Here is a 23,508-nt window from a genome sequence, read left to right as displayed (position 1 = left end):
AGCATTTTTGATATCACCCCACAAGTTCTCAATTGGATTAAGGTCTGGAGATTGGGCTGGCCACTCCATAACATTAATTTTGTTGGTTTGGAACCAAGACTTTGCCCGTTTACTAGTGTGTTTTGGGTCATTGTCTTGTTGAAACAACCATTTCAAGGGCATGTCCTCTTCAGCATAGGGCAACATGACCTCTTCAAGTATTTTAACATATGCAAACTGATCCATGATCCCTGGTATGCGATAAATAGGCCCAACACCATAGTAGGAGAAACATGCCCATATCATGATGCTTGCACCTCCATGCTTCACTGTCTTCACTGTGTACTGTGGCTTGAATTCAGAGTTTGGGGGTCGTCTCACAAACTGCCTGTGGCCCTTGGACCCAAAAAGAACAATTTTACTCTCATCAGTCCACAAAATGTTCCTCCATTTCTCTTTAGGCCAGTTGATGTGTTCTTTGGCAAATTGCAACCTCTTCTGCACATGCCTTTTTTTAACAGAGGGACTTTGCGGGGGATTCTTGAAAATAGATTAGCTTCACACAGACGTCTTCTAACTGTCACAGTACTTACAGGTAACTCCAGACTGTCTTTGATCATCCTGGAGGTGATCATTGGCTGAGCCTTTGCCATTCTGGTTATTCTTCTATCCATTTTGATGGTTGTCTTCCGTTTTCTTCCACGTCTCTCTGGTTTTGCTCTCCATTTTAAGGCATTGGAGATCATTTTAGCTGAACAGCCTATCATTTTTTGCACCTCTTTATAGGTTTTCCCCTCTCTAATCAACTTTTTAATCAAAGTACGCTGTTCTTCTGAACAATGTCTTGAACGACCCATTTTCCTCAGCTTTCAAATGCATGTTCAACAAGTGTTGGCTTCATCCTTAAATAGGGGCCACCTGATTCACACCTGTTTCTTCACAAAATCGATGACCTCAGTGATTGAATGCCACACTGCTATTTTTTTGAACACACCCCTTTCAACTAATTCAACTAATTGCCCAATTGCACAGCCTTAAGAGCGTGCATATCATGAATGCTGGGTCTCATTTGTTTTCTGAGAATCTACTGAACCTACTGGTAACTTGTTTGCCACGTAGCGATAAAAAAATATACGAAAAACCTTGATTATTCTGGTTAGTCACATTGTACTGCTATTATTTTGAACAATACTGTACATGGAGATGGCTGGTTTATGATGCATACCACGATGAGTCACACTTTGGCAGTTGTAGTTTTTATGTGTCTTAAGTAAAAGTGGAAGCGGAAAAAGAGGAAGGGGAAAGAGCTTGAGATAAAAAAAAAAATGTTTTAGAACCATGTTGTATTGATTTCATGTCGCATTTTTCATTGGCTGGTCAGTAAACGTGGGTCGTAGCACCAAACACTGTGTGATGATGACTTTCTGACAGTCAGAAAATGATTTCTACCTTACTACATACAGTACACTATAGTGGGTGGGTGAACTAAATGAGCTAAATATGCACTAAATGTGTAGAGCAAGTAAAACACTGAAAGCATTCATACTGCAATGTTGTGCTTCCATCTGAGGTTAAGACAACTGTGAGAACTTAATCATAAAGGTATAGAAAAACACTGCACTCGTTTCACAGTTAAACCTCCACTGTAGACAGAGGTGAGAATTGGTTATGAAGTGCCAAGGCCAGTGGAACATGTTTCTGGTTTTGGTTTAACACTTCAGTTTAGTTGAAAAAAAAAAATTGTATTAATACATATTAATTTACAAATTATGACATCAAAACAGAAGCAAATTCATTTTTGAGGTGTGACTCATGACTGGCCATTTTCAAAGAACCACTTTTGATTTTTTCCTTTATTTATTTATTAGATTTGTTATGAATATGGAAATGGTGCTTAATGTTTGTCTGTGTTTATACAGTCATAGAGTTCCAAATAAAAATAAATAAATAAAAATAAATAAATAGTGTGACATTATTTAAAATTATGTTGAAATAATTTTGGTACTGAATAAGTGTAATATTGTTTGAGGGGACTATAATACTCAGCTATTCTATCTTTAATTTTTGGGATTTTTCAGATTTATATTTTAATTTCTATTTGAACACATTTTAAAATACCCACCAGACAGACTCTTCACACTTTCATTTTATTAAAACACAGGCAAATAATATACACACACATGACAAGCCATGACATTTCACACTCTCAGACTTTATTAAAAAATTTAGCCTCTTCTTGGTCCAACAGCATGAAAAACTCAACCAACAGGCCAAAAAAAAAAAAGAAATATATAATAATTTTCACACTCTTCATTCAAGGTCAAAGTGGTAGAAAAAGAAATGTCCATGTCGAATACCACTCATAAAATTTTTCAGCAGATAAAGATGGATACAGCGATTCCAAAACAAAGTCTTACAAATGACAGTGAGACCAACTAGGAAACATCAATTTCCTTAACAAATGTAATCTGAAGCAGAATTATTATTATTATTATTATTTTTTTTTTTTTTTTGATGCTACCAACACCAAAATATGATGATAGACTTACTTAAAAATACAAATGGATACAAATATAAAACTATAGCTGTTAGTTCAAGAAACTAATTGACATTAATCGCATGACTCCAACTATTCCTTAAAAGCAGAAGAAAGAAGTTTCACAATTGAACATAAAAAAAAAGTAACTATATATATATATATATAAAATCAATCATACTCGTGTGTTCATTACTTCGGTGAGTTTAGAGCAGCAGAAGTGCTGTTGATTTGGTTGGAGCAAATATTTTCACGCAGTTTGTAAAGATCTAGAGTGGCATACTGAAAGAGCAATGTGTTCAGCTGCATTTGAACAAATATAAATCAAAATGAAGAGTTATGAAACACTAATTTACCGGTCAACAAGAATCCTCAATAATTATCAAGACAGAAATTAATTTTAGTAATGAGGCTGGATTCACATGTTTTGAAGTGTAAATGCTCCTGATGTTGTTCTGTAACTTGTGTCTGCTGCTGATCAGCTTCGAGTCGGGATTGTTCTGCAGAACATTTCAATAAACCTAGAAATAGAGCAGTTTATTAGATTCTGTATTTACAAAAAGTTTCTGCAAAGAATTATGCAGTCGAAAGCTTAAAAACTGAATATTTACATGTTTTTTTTTTTTTTTTTTATTAACTTCAGCTGCCTCTGGAGAAAGCATCATAGTGATATTTTTACAGATGGCTGAAAGTAACTCACCAATCACCACAATGATCAGAAGTCCATTCATCAGAGCAGATATGATGCTAATAATCTGCCACTGTGTCTGATTCTGATCAATAATCTCCAGAACTGTGTGATTGTGAAAATCAGTTTGATGAAACGGTTCTGTAAAGAAAATGTTCACAAACTGTAAGTGCAATGGTTGCAGATCTGTAGCACCGAAAATACTGATATGATTACATAATTTATGAATAGATTTGTGTTTTCATAAACATTTAAAAGATTTAAGCAGAAAATGGCATCTATGCATGTAAGTAGTGTTCGTCAGTGTCTTGATCACTGAATGAATAAATGAACTCACCGGTGAAGTATATTCTGGTGCTGTTGCTGAGTTTTGGAGGAGTGCGTGTGTTCATACAGTAATAAACTCCTAATTCATCAGCAGTCACATTATTAATAACCAGACTATGTTTAAACTGCACTGAATATTTGTTTCTGAATGTTTTATTATAGTAATGAGGAGGTATTGGTGTCGGAAATGTTCGTAGAATCAGTGTTGGAGGATCTGCTGTTTTCAGTAAAATCCAATAAACCTCATTTTCATCAAGATCACAGTTTATGATCACATTTGATCCCAGATCAGTCAGTAGATCTGAAACTGCAGCTTGACAACAGATTAATACATCTGTAAGAAAATGAATAAATAAAATAAAACATTACTCATGTAAACCCCCGTGATGCATAACATAAAACTATTTATAATTGTAATAAAGTTAGAAAGCATGTAAATATACTGATATCATGTAAAAACTCACAGAACTGAAGCTGAATGATCTTCATCTTGTTGTCGTGTTTCCTTCCACACAACACTGAAGATGAATCTAAAGCAGAGACAGGAAGACAAAAGAAGCTCTTCCTTCATCAAGTAGAGGAAGTCAAATCAAATTTGTTCTGACCACAACAGCTTATTAAACCTCACCATCATCACTGCTTTAAGTTAAGCACTCTTGATATTTGATCATGTTAGATAGTTTTTCTCATAGCTTAGGATATTTCTCAGATCACAACACAAATGTTCTAGTATTGTTGAACCTCCACATCTTCTCTTCACTCTGCTCGTGTGGTGTGTTGTGTGTGTGTTTGATGAACCTCCACATCTTCTCTTCACTCTGCTCGTGTGGTGTGTTGTGTGTGTTTGTTGAACCTCCACATCTTCTCTTCACTCTGCTCGTGTGGTGTGTTGTGTGTGTTTGTTGAACCTCCACATCTTCTCTTCACTCTGCTCGTGTGGTGTGTTGTGTGTGTGTTTGTTGAACCTCCACATCTTCTCTTCACTCTGCTCGTGTGGTGTGTTGTGTGTGTTTGTTGAACCTCCACATCTTCTCTTCACTCTGCTCGTGTGGTGTGTTGTGTGTGTTTGTTGAACCTCCACATCTTCTCTTCACTCTGCTCGTGTGGTGTGTTGTGTGTGTTTGTTGAACCTCCACATCTTCTCTTCACTCTGCTCGTGTGGTGTGTTGTGTGTGTGTTTGATGAACCTCCACATCTTCTCTTCACTCTGCTCGTGTGGTGTGTTGTGTGTGTTTGTTGAACCTCCACATCTTCTCTTCACTCTGCTCGTGTGGTGTGTTGTGTGTGTTTGTTGAACCTCCACATCTTCTCTTCACTCTGCTCGTGTGGTGTGTTGTGTGTGTGTTTGTTGAACCTCCACATCTTCTCTTCACTCTGCTCGTGTGGTGTGTTGTGTGTGTTTGTTGAACCTCCACATCTTCTCTTCACTCTGCTCGTGTGGTGTGTTGTGTGTGTTTGTTGAACCTCCACATCTTCTCTTCACTCTGCTCGTGTGGTGTGTTGTGTGTGTGTTTGATGAACCTCCACATCTTCTCTTCACTCTGCTCGTGTGGTGTGTGTTGTGTGTGTTTGATGAACCTCCACATCTTCTCTTCACTCTGCTCGTGTGTTGTGTTGTGTGTGTTTGTTGAACCTCCACATCTTCTCTTCACTCTGCTCGTGTGGTGTGTTGTGTGTGTTTGTTGAACCTCCACATCTTCTCTTCACTCTGCTCGTGTGGTGTGTTGTGTGTGTGTTTGTTGAACCTCCACATCTTCTCTTCACTCTGCTCGTGTTGTGTGTTGTGTGTGTTTGAAGTGTGATATCTGGATCTTAAAGCTCCTGTCTGGTTTGGTTTCAGTTCAGTGTAAGAATTCAGATGCTCATGCTCAATATTTAGTTTTGGTGTTGTCCTTTGTTGTGACCACATTGGATGAGGAAGAAGTTGGGTAGGGATCCCAAGTTCCTTAGTCAAGGATAGATCCAGGAAGTGACCTGCAGCAATGGAATCGATCATGGCCTGCACTGGATGCTGGTAGTCTTCCCAGGTCAGAGTGGCTGAAACAGCTAGTACGGCGAAGGAAGAGCTTTAATTTTCCCCATCACAGCCCTCCCATAGCTCGGCGGGGATAACCATTTCTCGAGAGCTCGGAACAAGTGGAGCGGAAGTAGTGGGAAGCACCACATTAGAGGCAACATCGCACCCTCATCCAGTGTTCCCTCTCATTGGGAGAGAGCCTGGAACGACCCATCTGCATGTCTTACGGGAAATCATGGGGCTGTTCAGGAACTTGGGACTGAAATGCCTTGTGACAAGCCATCCTCCACTCTCTCAGGCGATTGTTTAGGCGCCTTGTCTGAGAGAAGGATAATTATGTAAGTGATCTTGGAGTTGTCTGTGTGAAAACTCTAGGTTTGGATCTCAAAGATCGGGGAGCATTGGTTGAGGAAACTCTGGCAGGAACTAGGATCTCCAGCAAAGGGCTTGGGAGGTTGTAATCAAGGCTTTGCAACTGAAGTAGGCCTGTTGCCACTTGGGGATGAAACAGAGAGAGGTGAAGCACCTGGGAGCCGTTCAAAGAGATGGCAGATAGAATCCATCACGTCGGCCAGGAGTTGAGAGTGATTGGTTATTCGCTCCTCCTGATGGCTAAGAACAGCTTCATGGTGTTTGAAAGATGACTCATGTTGGGCAATCACTGCCAACAGGTCTGTGAAGGCAAGTGATTCTGGGTCCATGACTGACTCGTTTTTTTCAGGCACAGGTCAGGTTCAAACTCTGGTCTGTGTGGTGGGTGATAGCCATGCGACCACTGACCCATGAGAGCAGTAACCTTGGAAACCAAAAAAAAAAAAAAAAAAACCCTTGAGCCAGTTTCCCAGGAAATGTATATTTAATAATAATAATAATAATAATAATATTAAAAAAAAAATCTTTGCAAGAAAAAAATACATCAAAAATTCTTCTAAAATAAAACCAAGAAAATAAAAACTCCTCTTGGGGAGAAAACAAAACCAGTAAAAAAATTACTACCAAAGAATGGAACTCAGGAAACCTTACTTGGTTTAGCTAGGAAATCTTAAGCAAGACCAGACAGGAAACACAGGGTAAAGACTCAGAAACCAAGTAAGGAACCAAAGGAAAAATCTTTTTTACTAAAATACACTGGGAAAAACAAGACAAAGGTTACCTGGATAACACTAACAAGGCCACACGAGGAAGAACTAAGGCAGAAGAGAAAACAGGGGACCTCTAGAGGCCTGGAGACAAACTACAGGAGCTAGTCTGTTGTGAGTGCGTTCACGACGCTGCTGACGTGTTTTCTGGTGCGCCCAATAACTAAGATAACACGTCAGCAGCGTTGTACGTCAGCAGTGTTACTACAGTCTTGTGAACGTGCTCACAACAGACCCTAGAAAACAATGCTGTATAAAGTCCTAATTTTTGGACCAAAATGTATTTTCGATGCTCCGGCAAATTCTAACTGACCCTCTGATGTCACATGGACTACTTTGATGATGTTTTTCTTACCTTTCTGGACATGGACAGTATACCGTACATACAGTTTCAATGGAGGGACTGAGAGCTCTCGGACAAAATATAAAATATCTTAAACTGTGACCTGAAAATTAAATGAGGTCTTCTGGGTTTGGAACAACATGAGGGTGAGTTATTAATGACATAATTTTCATTTTTGTGCGAACTAACACTTTAATGTAATTTAATGCATCATTCATAGAGTAGATATTTTCCCGATACTTGATTAACAGGAAGTCTTCTGATTAGTGATTGTTTTCTTGAGATGATAAGAGATACATACATAAACCCTTTCACAGACTGTAATAATACACACACACACACACAAGCACACACACACACACACACACACACACACACACATATATATATAAAGCTAAAGGAATGACAGTAAAGTGTTTAAAAATGTTTATCATTAATCTTGTAAATAGATTTAGGTTTGTTGTTTATTTTCTTTTTATTTATTTTTTTATTTTTTATTTACCAGGAAATAATCCCATTGAGATTCAGAATCTCTTTTTCAAGGGAGTCCTGAAGGTTAGTTTTATTCTGTGTTAAAAAAAAAAAAATCTCTTTCTGTTTCTCAAACAACAAAAACAAATTAACAAAATAATAAAAACAACAACAATAGGCTAATAATTATAAAAAATAAAACCATTTGTCATTTATCTTTATAACTTTTTGTTCATATTTCGATTCGTTGGTAGTCAATCAAATAAATAAAATGTAAAAACTGTTTTTTTAATAGCAGAGAGACGTGCATGTTGGGTGACTTAATACAATTACATTTGTATGTCAGTGTTGCTATAGTTAGCTAAACCTTTTTAAAGGCTAAAATAACATAAAATAAAATTTAAAATAAAAATGTAAATGTAAATTTAATTTATTAGATTTAACTTAAGCTAAAAAAAAGGATGCAGCCTCGACAACAAAATGAGTTAAATTGCTTAAATAACGAAATAAAAAATGTAAAAAAAAAAAAAAAAAAAAAAAAAATCTGTCAAATACAGAGTTTTAAACAGTATAAGCGCCACAAAATATGCCGTTGTGATTACAAACACAGTGAGCAAAAATATGTCAGTGACACTGTATCTGACAGTGTTTTAGTGTACATGGAAAACGCAGTTTTTTACGCCGTTCTTACTGCCATATGACGGTGTAAAAAACAAACACAGTTTTGGTTGCACAGAGGGCGCGTCATTTATAGTGTTTTGCTAAACACATTTATAGTGTTTTGCTAATATAATGAGCCATGGCCACTGAAGTGAAGTGACATACAGACAAGACCCATACTCAGAATTCATGCTCTGCATTTAACCCATCCAAAGTGCACACACAGTGAACATACACACACACCCGGAGCAGTGGACATCATTTATACTGCGGCACCCAGGGATCAGTTGGGGGTTCAGTGCCTTGGTCAAGGGCACCTCAGTCACATTATTGCCGACCCGAGACTCAAACTGAAATCTTTAGGGTTAAGAGTCAAACTCTCTAACCACTAGGCCACGACTTCCACTGATTCCTACAGCCAGTACGTTTGAACAGTTTTCACCTTATAGGCCAAGTGAAATTCTGCTCATAAAATCAGCTCGGCTGGTCTCGACTTATTTTATATTTTGCCTGTTAAATTTTTATTTTGAACAAATTTGAGTCATGACATGTCAACACAGAACAAAAACTGGAATGTGAACACAGGGTCAGATGTGATCTGCGATCTTTCTTTGATTTAACACCTTGAAAACCACCAGGCTTTTTCCTTTTTGTTGTCACTTTAAATTGGCTTTGTTCTGCCTCCATTTCAATACCATCCCAAAGTAAATCCGACTGCAAAACATTAATGCGTCCATCATCTCTTTGCATGTCTGTCTTCATAACAGATTTAGAAATCGGAGTCTTATTGGCTGAGCTGCTTTTCTCAACCACAATCTCGGGGTCAGTAACCTGAGCTGTTAAACTCTTACTCGCAGGCAGACTCATGTCATCTCTGGATTTCCTTTTATCTGACTCTGTCTGAGACGGAGCATTTGATGGTCTGGCCTCAGCCAACTCACCAACATTACTCACACTATCGGCAACCACTGACCTGCTTTCATTATTTTTACTAGGACATGTGCGAATTAAATGGCCCATCTCCTTGCAACTGAAACATTTCTTTTTTCCCATTGTGGCATAAATAACAATCACAATCATCAATTTTAAGATGAAGTGACAAATCGAGTTCTTCATCTTCTTTTAAGATCATGACAAAAAATGGCTAAATGAAACATAATGTTTCAAGAGAGGGGACTTGCAGCCAGCTGATATCATCTTGATAGGTCACACCAGTTTCCCATATCTAGACATGATTTTCAATAACATTTAATTATTTATGAACGGCAGGACATTAGACAATAACACTTTTTTTAGACGGCATGGAAAGTGAGCAAAGAGCAAACACAACGGAAGTGAGAGAGAGCGAGAGAGAGATAGAGAGACATGACTAGATATGATAACACACAACATACTTGCCCAGTAGTCTGTTTGTCTGGATATAATCTGTCTTCCGTCATAGATCATTATCCTTGAGTCTCTATAGAGCATTTGAACAGTCTGTCATACTGAAAACAGCAGAAAGGAGCTATGAGGAAGATCTTTCTGGATTGAGCGCAGATATAAAATATAATTTCTTGTTTTTTTTTTTAAATAATTTTTAAAAGCTAGGCTGTATTACCTTGTTGTTTTCATTTTTTATTGATTTATATTTTTTCCTGTAGGTCAGAATGCGGGTGCCATCAATTCTGTTGATTCTGCATTCTTGAAAAAAATATATATATAAAGAAGATGAAGAAAAGAAAATCTGATGGTATCAGGAATATATGTGACATCATTCAGAGAAATGTTTCACTTGAGGATCAGGCTTTGAGAAGTCACGACAGAAACCTTCACTCTCATACGATTGTAAGTTCATGCTTTTTCTTAACTTCTGTTCATTTCACTTAAGACGTTAGGACAATTATAGCTACCAGCTTATTTGTATTATTATTTAAAACAATATATATATATATATATATATATATATATATATATATATATATATATATATATAATTTATTTATTATGTTGATGATGATGATTATTATTATTTTTTTTTTTTGTGCAAAACTGTAACACAATATTTTATAGTCTAAACAATGAAGAAGAGAAATTAAACTAAGCTTTTGCCATGTATTTTATCGAACAACTAAAGTCCAGATCATGGAGATACAACAACTGAGATCATAAACAGTTCGAGAATACTAATGGTGAACATTTATTAGAAGATCAGAAAATATCCGAAAATAACGTAAAAACGTGTGAAAGTCAGCTGGTCTCTCAGGAGTCATGAATACACTGAAGTAAATTTCAGAATGTTTAACGAATATCTGGTGCACATGTCTGATAATGTGACTGCTGATGTCACTACGTCTGACGTAGTACGTAACTTGGCATATCAAAGCGGAAGAGCTACGATACTTCATTGAAAAGTAGTATTTCAACCAACTTTAAGAGTTCTTTATATTTTATATATTCAAACAAATATTGATAATACTTGGCCGACATGATTTTCAGGTACATTTTAGGAATTCTGAATGAAACGCTGTTTGGACAAACTCCTTATGCTTCCTTGTTGAAGATCTGATTACATTTGTTGCTCGTATTTGTTACGGCCTGCTTAGTTAACAAATGCTTTATTTAAACTGGACAATGGGAACTTTTTAAGCATCAATGATGCATTAAACATGAATTGGATAACTAATTATTACCAGGTCTATCTTCATGGTTGACCTGCTATAACTTAGTTTGATTAAGTCATTAGCTATTAGCATTAGCTATTTTTATTGCCCTCGTTTGTGTCCCATGTGTAGTTAGCTTTATTGGATAGTAGGCTAATTTGATGTTATCTGATTAGGGGCTACACACCACAATTTAATAACTAAATATAAAAGGCAAGGCAAGGCAAGTTTATTTATATAGCACATTTCGTACACAATGGTAATTAAAAGTGCTTTACATAAAAGAAAGTAAAATAATCATGAAGAAAAAATAATAACAAAAATTAAACAAGTAATTTTAAAATTTTTAAAATGATTAAAACATTTAAAAACAGTTAGAAAATGATTTTACATAAAAATAATAATAATAAAATAATAATAAAACATAAAACAGTGAAAATATAGTGCAATCAGTTCGGACATTGCACAGTGCTCATTCAACAAATGCACAGCTAAAAAGATGCGTTTTGAGTCTAGATTTCAATGTGACTAGTGTTTTAGCACATCTGATCTCTTCTGGAAGCTGATTCCAACTGCGGGCAGCATAGTAACTAAAGGCAGACTCCCCTTGTTTTGTGTGAACCCTTGGTATTTCTAACTGACATGATCCTAATGATCTGAGTGCTCCGTTAGGTTTATATTCAGTGAACATATCTGCAATATATTTCGGTCCTAGGTCATTTAGTGACTTATATACGAGTAAAAGTACTTTAAAATCAATCCTAAATGTAACTGGAAGCCAGTGTAAGGACCTGAGGACTGGTGTGATGTGCTCAGATTTTCTGGTTCTAGTCAGAATCCTGGCAGCAGCGTTCTGGATGAGCTGCCGCTGTTTAATGGTCTTTTTGGGAAGGCCAGTGAGGAGCCCATTACAATAGTCCACCCTGCTGGTGATAAAGGCATGAACAAGTTTCTCCAAGTCTTGACTGGAAACAAAACATCTAATTCTTGCGATGTTTTTTTAAATGATAGTATGCTGATTTAGTTACTGCTTTGACATGACTACTGAAACTAAGGTCTGTCTCCAGAATCACACCAAGATTCCTGACTTGATTTTTAGTTGTTTGACCCCTAGAGTCAAGGTATGCATTCACCTTGAACACTTCATGTTTGTTTCCAAATGCAATGACTTCAGTTTTTTCCTTGTTTAACTGAAGAAAGTTCTGGCACATCCAATTATTAATTTCATGAATGCGTTTGCAGAGGGAGTCAATGGGGCTGTAGTCATTTGGAGATAAGGCTAGGTAAATCTGGGTATCATCAGCATAGCTGTGGTAGGCAATTTGGTTCTTTCTCATTATTTGACTTAGTGGAAGCATATACAGGCTAAACAGGAGCGGTGCAAGAATTGACCCTTGTGGGACTCCGTAAAAACTCTAGTATCCAACATAACTGACAAATCACTATTATTAACTGACAAAACATGAGATAATTTAACCAAATTTAATTTATAATTTAGTCATATCTTATCTTATCTGTGTGGGAATCAAACGTTGATGTTTTTTATTTTATTTTATTTGTTCAGTTTCTGCAGTTACTCCTTCATCTGTGTGTTTGCAGCTCTAATAAACAAAGGTGAGAGCAAAACAAGCATAGTTTTGAGAGATAAATTTATGCCACATAAATAAACAAAAATCAGACTGTGTAAAGTTTGTGTGATTTCAGTGTCTCTCCAGGTCACAGTCAAAGGGTTTATCGGTGGTTCTGTCGTCTTGCCGTGTTCTTCAATTAAACGTGATCTTAAACTTCAAGATATTAATGTGCACTGGAGACAAAAGGGCGGTAAAATTGTGTATGATGTAGTTGGAGGTAAAGATTTAAGAGCAGCACAGGATCAGCAGTACAAGAACAGAGCTGAAACTTTCACTAAAGTGTATGAGGAAGGAAACTTCTCTCTCAAAATCAGCAATCTCACTCAAGCTGATGCAGGAAAATACATCTGCCACATCACAAACATCCGTTCATCTGAATGTCAGACTGTACAGCTGGTCATCAAAGGTGTCTAAAACTGGTGAATAAAGCATGATGATTATTGTACAGTCCAAATACAATGCACTAACTACAATGTCCCAGACTGAATGTTGCTGTAGATAAATATATTGTGTTTTTCACAATGTAGTAACATTGTTTGTTATGTACTGTTTTGTTGCAGAGAATGAACAAGAAAAGCCTGACGATGAGGGGTCCACATTGCACTGGGTTTACATTGCTGTACTGTTAATAGTAATAGCTTGTTTCCTCATATTTCTCTGTATAAAAAAAATCTGTCTGGTGCAGGAACACTGAATGAGATCTTGAAACATCAGTACATTGCTGCCTCAAATGTTGCTTCAAATGTGTTTCTGTAAATGTTATTTCAAATTTGTATTTGAATAAAAACTGCACATTTAACAAATTTGATTCTTTATATATCAGACTTGTCTTTCAGTGAATATACAGATAAAACATGATGATTAGGGGTGAGATCTGCTGTGCAGCTCTGTTATAACACTAACCTCACTAAAGAGGACCTCAAGGAGCCTGGAGTTGGTTGTACAGTGTGTTTGGCGCCCTCTATTGGATAAAGACATGAACTTTGAGAATTACATTGACACTTGAGTCAAGACTTTTTTTTATGCAATCCTATTTCACATTCTGAAAGCTTTTTTTTAACTCTGAACTATGCAACCTAATTTAGATATTCATGTGCATTACATTAAACCCCATGCCGCGTGCCTATAACGCATATTTTCTGGGATTTGTGATATCACCAATATTGAAGAATGGGACGAGACCTGGTTGAGCTGCACTAGAGAAGGCAACGAGTGTTATCACTTTGTTAGAGACATGCTAGCTTTCCCAAGGCAGCAATCTGGTTACAATCAGGTATAAATAAAACTCAAATTTATTTGATTTTGACGCAATATTTAAAGTGAAGCTTGAGTGCTAACTGGCCCAGCGTATTAACTTATTTTAATATAGATTTCATTTCATTATATATATATATAAAATATTTCATTTTCATCCTACATACTCTATGCACTACTGATATTCAATTAAAACAGACACAGTAATTTCCGAATATCAAAATCTTTATTTAAAACATTGAATATTTAAAACCTCTTCAAATTTTCTCCTGTCTTAGGACATTTTGCAGTGCATTATGTTAAATATTTTGTTTTATTTATATATTATTTAGTTTTATATATTATGTATGTATTATATATACAGTACAGACCAAAAGTTTGGGCACACCTTCTCGTTCAAAGAGTTTTCTTTATTTTCATGACTATGAAAATTGTAGATTCACACTGAAGGCATTAAAACTCTGAATTAACACGTGGAATTATATACATAACAAAAAAGTGTTAAACAACTGAAAATATGTCATATTGTAGGTTCTTCAAAGTAGCCACCTTTTGCTTTGATTACTGCTTTGCACACTCTTGGCGTTCTCTTGATGAGCTTCAAGAGGTAGTCACCTGAAATGGTCTTCCAACAGTCTTGAAGGAGTTCCCCGAGAGATGCTTAGCACTTGTTGGCCCTTTTGCCTTCTGTCTGCGGTCCAGCTCACCCCTAAACCATCTGGATTGGGTTCAGGTCCGGTGACTGTGGGGGTCAGGTCATCTGGTGCAGCATCCCATCACTCTCCTTCTTGGTCAAATAGCCCTCGATGCCTTCAGTGTGACTCTACAATTTTCATAGTCATGAAAATAAAGAAAACTCTTTGAATGAGAAGGTGTGTCCAAACTTTTGGTCTGTACTGTGTGTGTATATATATATATATATATATATATATATATATATATATATATATATATATATATATATATATATATATATATATATATATATATATATATATATATATATATATATATATATATTAAAACTATACATCCTTTACACAATCTGATTCATTAATTTTCTAAAACAAAGAGGTTCTCAACTCTGACCCTTGAGGTCCACTTTTCTATATATATATATATATATATATATATATATATATATATATATATATATATATATATATATATTCAAATTTTGAGGGGATTTTATTATTTCTCGATTCATTGATTCGTTTTTTTAAAAAACAAAATTTCTTCATTTTATTAGCTTTTGCTTTTAGATATATATTAAGACATTCTATAGACCACTTTTTTTTTATCAAGGTTTAGATAATTTTGTTTAAATAAATATCAGGTTTTTCATTATGATTACAATCAAACATTCTCTCTGTGTGTGTGTGTATGTGTGTGTGTGTGTGTGTGTCTAGACACGCAAACTAAATGAGATGCAACATGTATTTGAGAAACAATCTGATCAGCGTGAGGAAAAAAACATCAGTGTAATTATAACCATACAGAAACACAACAAATATACATATATACAATACAAAATACTCTGCTTTGAATGCCAGGTATCTGTTGGGTAAATATAATATGATAAACTGATAATTAAATGTTAACATGATAACAATGAAAACGAATAGGTATAAAACTAATGTGTGCCAAAGAGTTCAATTTGATTAATATAACCATAAAGGAAACACACAAAACCATATATGTGTGCTGATATGCCAATAAACCAATGAATGAAATTTGAATGAAAATTCATGAATAAGCTGCATGTTAGACATTTGTTTCACTTTTTCAGGTCAACATGATGACATCACTGGAAGATCTGCATTCCTGCCGTATCTGACAGAGATGATGAACTAAACAGTGTATTGAGACACGATGACAGCAGGAGTTCAGAAAATGACACTTGTTTAAATGTGTGACACTATTAGAAATGTGGCACAATATCTGCCAATCTACAGTACACAGAAAGTTCGACACCTGTGATTAAATGCCATAACACTTTTTTTTTTCAATGATTAACCTATTAACTAAATCCAATAAACAGCGATCACCCATTTTAAAATAAGATTTTGTCATAGTTATTTTTTTATGACAATACTCAGATTCACAATACTGCATATTTGCATGAACTGAATAAGACAGAAGCCAAGAACATTAATAAATAAATGTCTGTTACAATAATGTGTCTTCAGTGTTCACTTGGATATTTGAAGTGTTAAATGTCTTGATAAAGTGTTTAACGCATTAAATGTCTCTTCAGTTTGATGATTATTCTAGCCTGTAATGTTTTCATTGTTGAACATGTGAAGGCAAGCAGAGATGAGGATCTGACTGTGATGGGTGTTTAATAAAACAAACAAAATATATATAAAAGGAACAAAAGAGCACAGAGAACCAATGAATTAGACACATCTGTGTACAATGAAGACTAGTCAGCAGGGAGAACTACAAAAAAAACAAAAAAAAAAACTACAAACATGGCACAGAAAACAGGAAGTATAACAAAAGTCCCAAACCAACACAAAGACCAAATAACAATGTGAGGGCGAGTGGATATTCTCATAAATCAGATGTGCTTTAATGTCTTAATTTTCAGTTTTGACGGGATGATGTTTTGAAGCAGTTTGTTATAATAAAACTTGAATTTTTAGGATCAGCATGGATGTAATATTATTGGCAACTGAGAATTTGTCTAAATGCACACAAAATATTTTTTACAGAAAGTGTATAAATATGTAAAGAAACTATGCAGCTTAATTGTTCTCATACTTTATTGTAATGGTGTATTTTTAATTTTTTATTGCCTCATCCAGGAAGCTCTTTTTCACAGAGTAAAGTCTGCGTCATTACACTAGTACGTTTGCACTCATTTAAGCCGGGGGGAATGATCGCCCCCTGCTGGTTGGACTAAAACCACCTGCAGCAGCAAGCTACTATTTCACAAATGTTCTCCCTTCAGTCGTTCAACCACAATCTCTAACTACCACATGGACAAAGAAATATATAAATAAATGTGAAAATAAATCAACAAATGTATAAACCAAAAAGTGGAATTATTTAAATGTTGACATAAATACATATACAGTATAAATGAATAAGGAAATAAATGTATAATTGAGGGGGGGGGGGGGGGGTAATACGTGTAATACGTGTGCCGCACTGTTGAAGTTTAAGCAAAAGCTGGCACATCGCATCTTTTAAACTTAAAGCACACCAGGTCATGTGGTAAAAATGTTTTGACCCAATCTTCAGTGGCACTTTTTCTTAGATTGGCTGTAGTTCCAAAAAAAGCACAATTTTGGAAAAATGCACTAAAGTCTGCGCAAAGGATTTAAGGGCCTTCAGCATGTTTAAACTCCCGCGTTCACTGACTTGGTGTAGACAATATTAGACACGGGAAAACATGGCCGGTGTGATGTGAAGGACTTACTTCTATCTCGTGTGACGGTGTCTCATTTCACAAAGGAATAAATATGAACGTCTCAGAACAGAGCTCCTGCCGAAAGAAAGGAAAGCCACAGCTGAAGGACTGGCATGCAGAGCATCCACAGATATGTGGACAGATGACCAGAGGAAGGTCAGTTACACCTGCATCACACTGCATTATATAGAAACCTGAAGACAGAACTGCTCAAGCAACTAGGTGAATTTGGTCTGGTCCCAGATGAGATCGACAGGCTTGTGTTTGTCAGTGACCAAGGTGTAAATGTGCAGGCAGTGCTCTCCTGATGGATGCACAAAAGCTGTATAACACACGTACTGAATACAGTGCTGAAGCACACCTTTAAGAAGTCTAAGGAAGATGATGAAGAGCATGATGGAGATGAGGAAGAAGTACTGCAAGAAGTAAGAAGTTGCATTGAGCAATGCAAGACCCTGACAACATTTTTTAAACACTCTGGATTACAACTACGACTTAAGCAGTCTTTGAAAAGAAGAATGTGAAACAAGATGTAATACTAAACTGGAGATGGTCAAATCTGTGCTTAATGCATTTGAAGACATTCAGTCCATTCTTCTTGAACGAGGAGAGATGCATCGCATGAGTCACATATCCAAAGACATTCTTCAGATACTCGTCCAATTCCTGTAGCCTTTTAAGCAGGCAACTGAAGAGCTCAGTGGCTCTAAATATTGTACAATCAACTGAGTGGCCCTCTGTAAACCACGCTGATGATACTCACTGTCCCAAGCTGATCCAGTGCTGCTCAGGATACTGAAACACAGGTAAGTGTCTAATAATTACTCTTCTAATTTTCTAACAGATTCCCTGTATATGTACATGTGCTCTATAAAGAAATGTTTATTATATGATCCATTTAATTTTTTCACTGTTTGCTATAGTTGGACCTAATTCAGTGTTTTTTGATGGATTATTCAACTAATTCTATTTTATTATATTCTATTTAATAGGTGCATATGATTTTTGGCTGAACGGATAGTTCTAGGACACCATGAAAAGCTTGCTGTGCTGCTCTGGCCAAAATTCAAGAAGCTTTGGATGTTCACTGCAAGAGAAAGGGCGCAAACATATGAAAGTGCATGTGGAGAGTTGGCCAGCTTCCCTAAAAGAGCTACAACTGAGGTGAATGCCCATCAGATGCAAGAGGAAGATACAGAGGAGATGTCTGGGCCAGCACCTGGACCAGTGCAACACTTTAGCCAGTGGGACACAATGACTTCGACCGCCAAACCGCGCTTTACATTTTCTCCCATTTTTATAATAATGTATTAATCTATTATAATAATCTATTGGTCACATTCAGACTTGACTCGGGGGAGCAGAGAGCACAGAGATGATAGCAAATAAATAACGTCAGCGAGCGATCGTTGTTATAGTTCAAAAGGGCAAACAGTCGAAGTTATTATGCAAGCTGTGCACAACAGATTTATAGACAAATAATAGACGGGTCCAGGTCTTTTCAAACAATAGACGGGTCCGGTTCAGTTCGCTGTAGTACATTACGGGTCTCTTTCGGTTTTGGGCACGGATTTTTGGACTTGTGAAGACCTAAAATCCAAGCATGTTAACAGAAAGTTGAGTGGAAGGAAAAGTGTGGAAGAAAAAGATGCACAACGAACCGAGAGAACTGCAGCCTTATCAGGATTGTCAAGCAAAATCAATTCAAGAATTTGAGTGAACTTCACAAGGAATGAGGCTGGGGTCAAGGCATCAAGAGCCACCACACAGGAGAAGGAGAAGAAGAACTGTACTATTGGCATTGGTCCAAAGTCCTCTTTTCAGATGAGAGCAAGTTTTGCATTTCATTTGGAAACCAAGGTCCTAGAGTCTGGAGGAAGGGTGGAGAAGCTCATAGCCCAAGTTGCTTGAAGTCCAGTGTTAAGTTTCCACAGTCTGTGATGATTTGGGGTGCAATGTCATCTGCTGGTGTTTGTCCATTGTGTTTTTTGAGACCAAAGTCACTTCACCCGTTTACCAAGACATTTTGGAGTACTTAATGCATCCCTCTGCTGACCAGCTTTCTGAAGATGCTGATTTCATTTTCCAGCAGGATTTGGCAACTGTCCACACTGCCAAAAGCACCAAAAGTTGGTTAATTGACCAAGGTGTTGGTGTGCTCTACTGGCCAGCAAATTCACCAGACCTGAACCACAGAGAGAATCTATGGGGTACTGTCAAGAGGAAAATGAGAAACGAGATAAAAAAAAATGCAGATGAGCTGAAGGCCACTGTCAAAGAAACCTGGGCTTCCAGACCACCTCAGCAGTGCCACAAACTGATCACCTCCATGCCACGCTGAACTGAGGCAGTAATTAAAGCAAAAGGAGCCCTACCAAGTATTGAGTAGATGTACAATAAATGAACATACTATCCAGAAGGCCAACAATTCACTAAAAATGTTTAGTCTTCAGTCTGTGTGCACTGAATTCATTTAATACACAAGTTTCACAATTTAAGTTGAATTACTGAAATAAATTAACTTTTTTACGACTATTTCATTGAGAAGCAACTGTATATAAACAATACACATCATGTCATGAAGTCGGTAGTTGTTATACTGCAATGCTGCTGTTTCTATTTGACATAAAGAAAGTGAGATACATAAAAGTATAAAGGTTTTAAAAACCTCAATTCAAGACAAAGGTGACAGACGCTGTTTGTCATTGGCTGTCAGACGATCAAGTGATAAACCAGTGACACACATTCATGGTTTTGGTTTAGCACTTCAGTTGAGTTTATCAGTAATTTTATTCAACACCTACAAACCTGAAAACTTTAACTTAAAACATTGTTTAATTTGTAACTTTGTTATATTGAATTGTTTGTGCTATTGCTTATAATTTGTGTATGCGTTCTTATTTTTTTAACTGACCTTTTTTTTTTTTTACTGAATATTCACTTTAATATTTTTTTTTAACTTTATATTTGTTAGGCTATTATTTTTCCTGTGGCATCGAAATTGGAATCGAGTATTGTAAAATTATGGTGTCATATCAACTTATAGTGTATAATAAAATGCAAGACAACATGGGTGAAAACAACAATTGTATTTGTTTATTTGCTTATTTAGTGCAAAGGCCAGTGAAAATGTTGGCAGGGAGAGTAAAAAATTGTAACCATGGCCCGACTGAACCAGTAGAAATTTTACCATTGAGCCCTGAATATGTATGAAATCTGTAACAATGTTTTTCTTCTTCTTTTCTTTTCTTTTTTTCTGAACACAAACTTACATACAGAAAAAAACAGCATTATATAGAGCAAAAACTAATTAAAGTTACAAAAAAAAAGAAAAAAAAGAAAAATCCTTACAAAAAATTGCTTTCCCACAAAATAATATTTTACCATTTTAACAAATATCATCATTAAAAATATACCATTGAGAATTAACCATTAATAAGAATAACGTCTAGAAGTCTTTGACCTCTATTCAGTTAATTTATTGTTACATACAAAACTATTTTAAAGGCTATTTGCAAATGAATCAGATCAAAAAATTTACATCAGATGTGATAACTTAAAAAATGTTTAGGCCTACACAATGAATCCAACAATGAAGCTTAATGTGTATCTGTGTAAACTCCTCAGCTGTTTATTTTCACTGGTTGGTAATTGTGGAAATATACAATTTCATTCAAATAATCAATATTTAGTAAAATTTACTGAATAGTCATTTGTATGCAAGTTTTATGTCTATACAGAAATGTTCTAAATTATATATATATATATATATATATATATATATATATATATATATATATATATATATATATATATATATATATATATATATAGTGTGACAACTAGCCCAAGTTCTCCCCAATACAATTGATAATGTAAACTTATTCATTTTTCAGGATAATTCACATCATATAAGAACATGTTATATAATCACACACAGATGCTGTTAGCTTGATGACTATTTTTTAAAGTAAAGTCCACCGCGGCGAACTGAAAGAACAATGAGGAAAACAGTTAGCATTTCAGCCACGGTGAAACCAAAATTAAACTGAACAAAAGTCTACTATTGTTTGTTGAACTTACAGAAATAAAAACTATTAGTATTCCTAAATAATTTAGTAATGATTTTAATATTTTAACATATTTAGGGCCCGAGCACTGCAGTGCGAGGACCCTATTGGAATTGCTCCGTTTTTACCTTATTGTACTTGTAATAGTTTTGGACCTTGAGGCTGATACATAACTTTTGTCTTCAGATCAACATCATGTTTTTCCATCCTTTCTGTTTTTCCAACAGCAAAAACTAAGAATCAAACAGAATTCAGATTCATTTTTTTTAAGGTTTAACAATATATATATGGAGAGAGATGCATGCCAAAATAACAATCAAAAGACTAAGTAATCCAAATATTTTCACCTCCGTACTGCAGAAGAGCATCATATTGATATTTTCAGATAACACCACTAGTGTTTATTTAATTTAATCATTTGATTTAAGAAGAAGAACTCACCGATCAGCAGAATGAGCAGAAGCCCGTTCATCAGAGCAGATATGATGATAATAATCTGTGATTGTGTTTGATTCTGATCAATAATCTCCAGAACTGTGTGATTGTGACAGTCAGTCCGTTGAGTTTCTGTAATGAAAGTTTCCAGTCTGTTACTGTCAGTCTTTTACTGGAGATCAGTGACGATGATGCAGATTTGTAAAACTGAAGTAAATATCTATATCTTATTCATCTTTATGTGTTTTAATAAAACTGTAATAATAAATACCAAATATATATAATTACACTGATAATCAGGATGTTTAATTACTACAGAGCAAATGAACTCACCGGTGAAGTATATTCTGGTGCTGTTGCTGAGTTTTGGAGGAGTGCGTGTGTTCATACAGTAATAAACTCCTAATTCATCAGCAGTCACATTATTAATAACCAGACGATGTTTAAACTGCACTGAATATTTGTTTCTGAATGTATTATTGAAGTAAAAAGGTGTTTTTGGTGTCGTATGTTGTATGTTGTATAATGTTCGTAGAATCAGTGTCGGAGGATCTGGTGTTTTCAGTAAAATCCAATAAACCTCATTTTCATCAAGATCACAGTTTATGATCACATTTGATCCCAGATCAGTCAGTAGATCTGAAACTGCAGCTTGACAACAGATTGATACCACTGTGTGGAAAATTAAACAATTTATTATAAAGTTAATAATAACATTTGCAAAGTTGGTGAATGTATGTTAAAAATATCCATAATATGAAACTTACAGAGCTGAAGCTGTATGATCTTCATGTTGTCTTGATCACTTCAATATAAAATCTGGTTCCCTCCACACTACATGAGCGAAGAAAAAAGAAAGAAATGAAGAAGAGGAAGTCTTTGACCGCATTGTACACAGGTATTTTTTTTTAACACACAATAATCCACGACCTCAATAACAAATTGCTTCAGTACTTCATTGAACATGAGCGACAAAAATTGAACAAAAATCAGTTACTGAGTGCATAAACATCTGTGTTCAAAATGCACTCATTGCTTTAACCCTGATTTTCAAGTTCCTTCTTTTTTACAAATCATGAACCTCCATTCTAAAATAAAATACTGGGTTACACTTTATTTTTATACTTAATACATCCTTCTAACTATATATAAATTTACTTCATAAATTGAAACTAGATGTCGACTAACCCTCACTAGAGTATTAGCAGGGGCACATTAACACACGGGCGTCAGCGGGCTGAAGCGCAGGGGCACACACTGGGGAGAGGACTACTGGCTGCAGGTAAATTATATTTGTTGAATAATTATTTGTATATTTGGGAGTTTACAGCAGAGACAACAGCATTCTACAGAAGTTATGATGTTCTGCCCTTTTTAAGCGCTGATCTTGTTGTCTTTTGTATAACTTGTTTGCACATCACTGACATCACTGCGTTGCTGTGGTGCGAAATGCAGATGGAGTGATTTTCTTCATATAAACACTATCACAATCCCAAAATGCAAATGATTTGTGTCACTTGTGGTTGTTTAAATTGATCAAACTGAGAAACCACAAGGAGCTTTTATCATGTACCAAAAGTTGTTGTTCATAAGGAGGAAAAAAGGCAAGAAAATGACTGGAACCCACTGGAAAAAAATGAAGTAACACTTTACAATAACTTTCATTTATAAATCATTATCAGGCATTATATTGCTCAACAGATCATTAAATAGAGCAATAGAAATATGAGATAATATTGTTATTAGTGTTAGCTAATGAACTAAGTAAACATTACTTAATTATTAAAATATGATTATTTCAAGTAAACTGAATTGATTACAAATGTCAGCAAACTTTCAGTTCTTCATTTGTTCGTTTTTGTTTGTTGTGTAGACCTCTATTTACACATCTTAAGAAA

At 35.6% G+C, this 23,508-nt stretch overlaps 2 long non-coding RNA genes across 2 annotated transcripts; one reads left to right on the top strand and one right to left on the bottom strand.

Moving 5' to 3' along the window:
* Positions 1-3,326: 3,326 nt before the first annotated feature.
* On the bottom strand, positions 3,327-4,220 carry LOC113064620 (uncharacterized). The gene is made up of 3 exons (XR_003278858.1): positions 3,995-4,220; positions 3,541-3,864; positions 3,327-3,344 (listed from the first exon to the last, which is right to left on the bottom strand). It is a non-coding gene; the product is annotated as an uncharacterized LOC113064620 (long non-coding RNA).
* Positions 4,221-8,409: 4,189 nt separating this feature from the next.
* Positions 8,410-13,236, top strand: LOC113064619 (uncharacterized). The gene is made up of 4 exons (XR_003278857.1): positions 8,410-9,987; positions 12,367-12,416; positions 12,507-12,839; positions 12,994-13,236. It is a non-coding gene; the product is annotated as an uncharacterized LOC113064619 (long non-coding RNA).
* The last annotated feature ends 10,272 nt before the right edge of the window (positions 13,237-23,508 follow it).

Source organism: Carassius auratus, chromosome 47, assembly GCF_003368295.1.
Source record: "Carassius auratus strain Wakin chromosome 47, ASM336829v1, whole genome shotgun sequence".
In the NCBI taxonomy this organism is placed as follows: Eukaryota; Metazoa; Chordata; class Actinopteri; order Cypriniformes; family Cyprinidae; genus Carassius; species Carassius auratus.
Note: the sequence above shows the minus strand (reverse complement) of the source record. Positions and strands in the feature narration are given on the sequence as shown.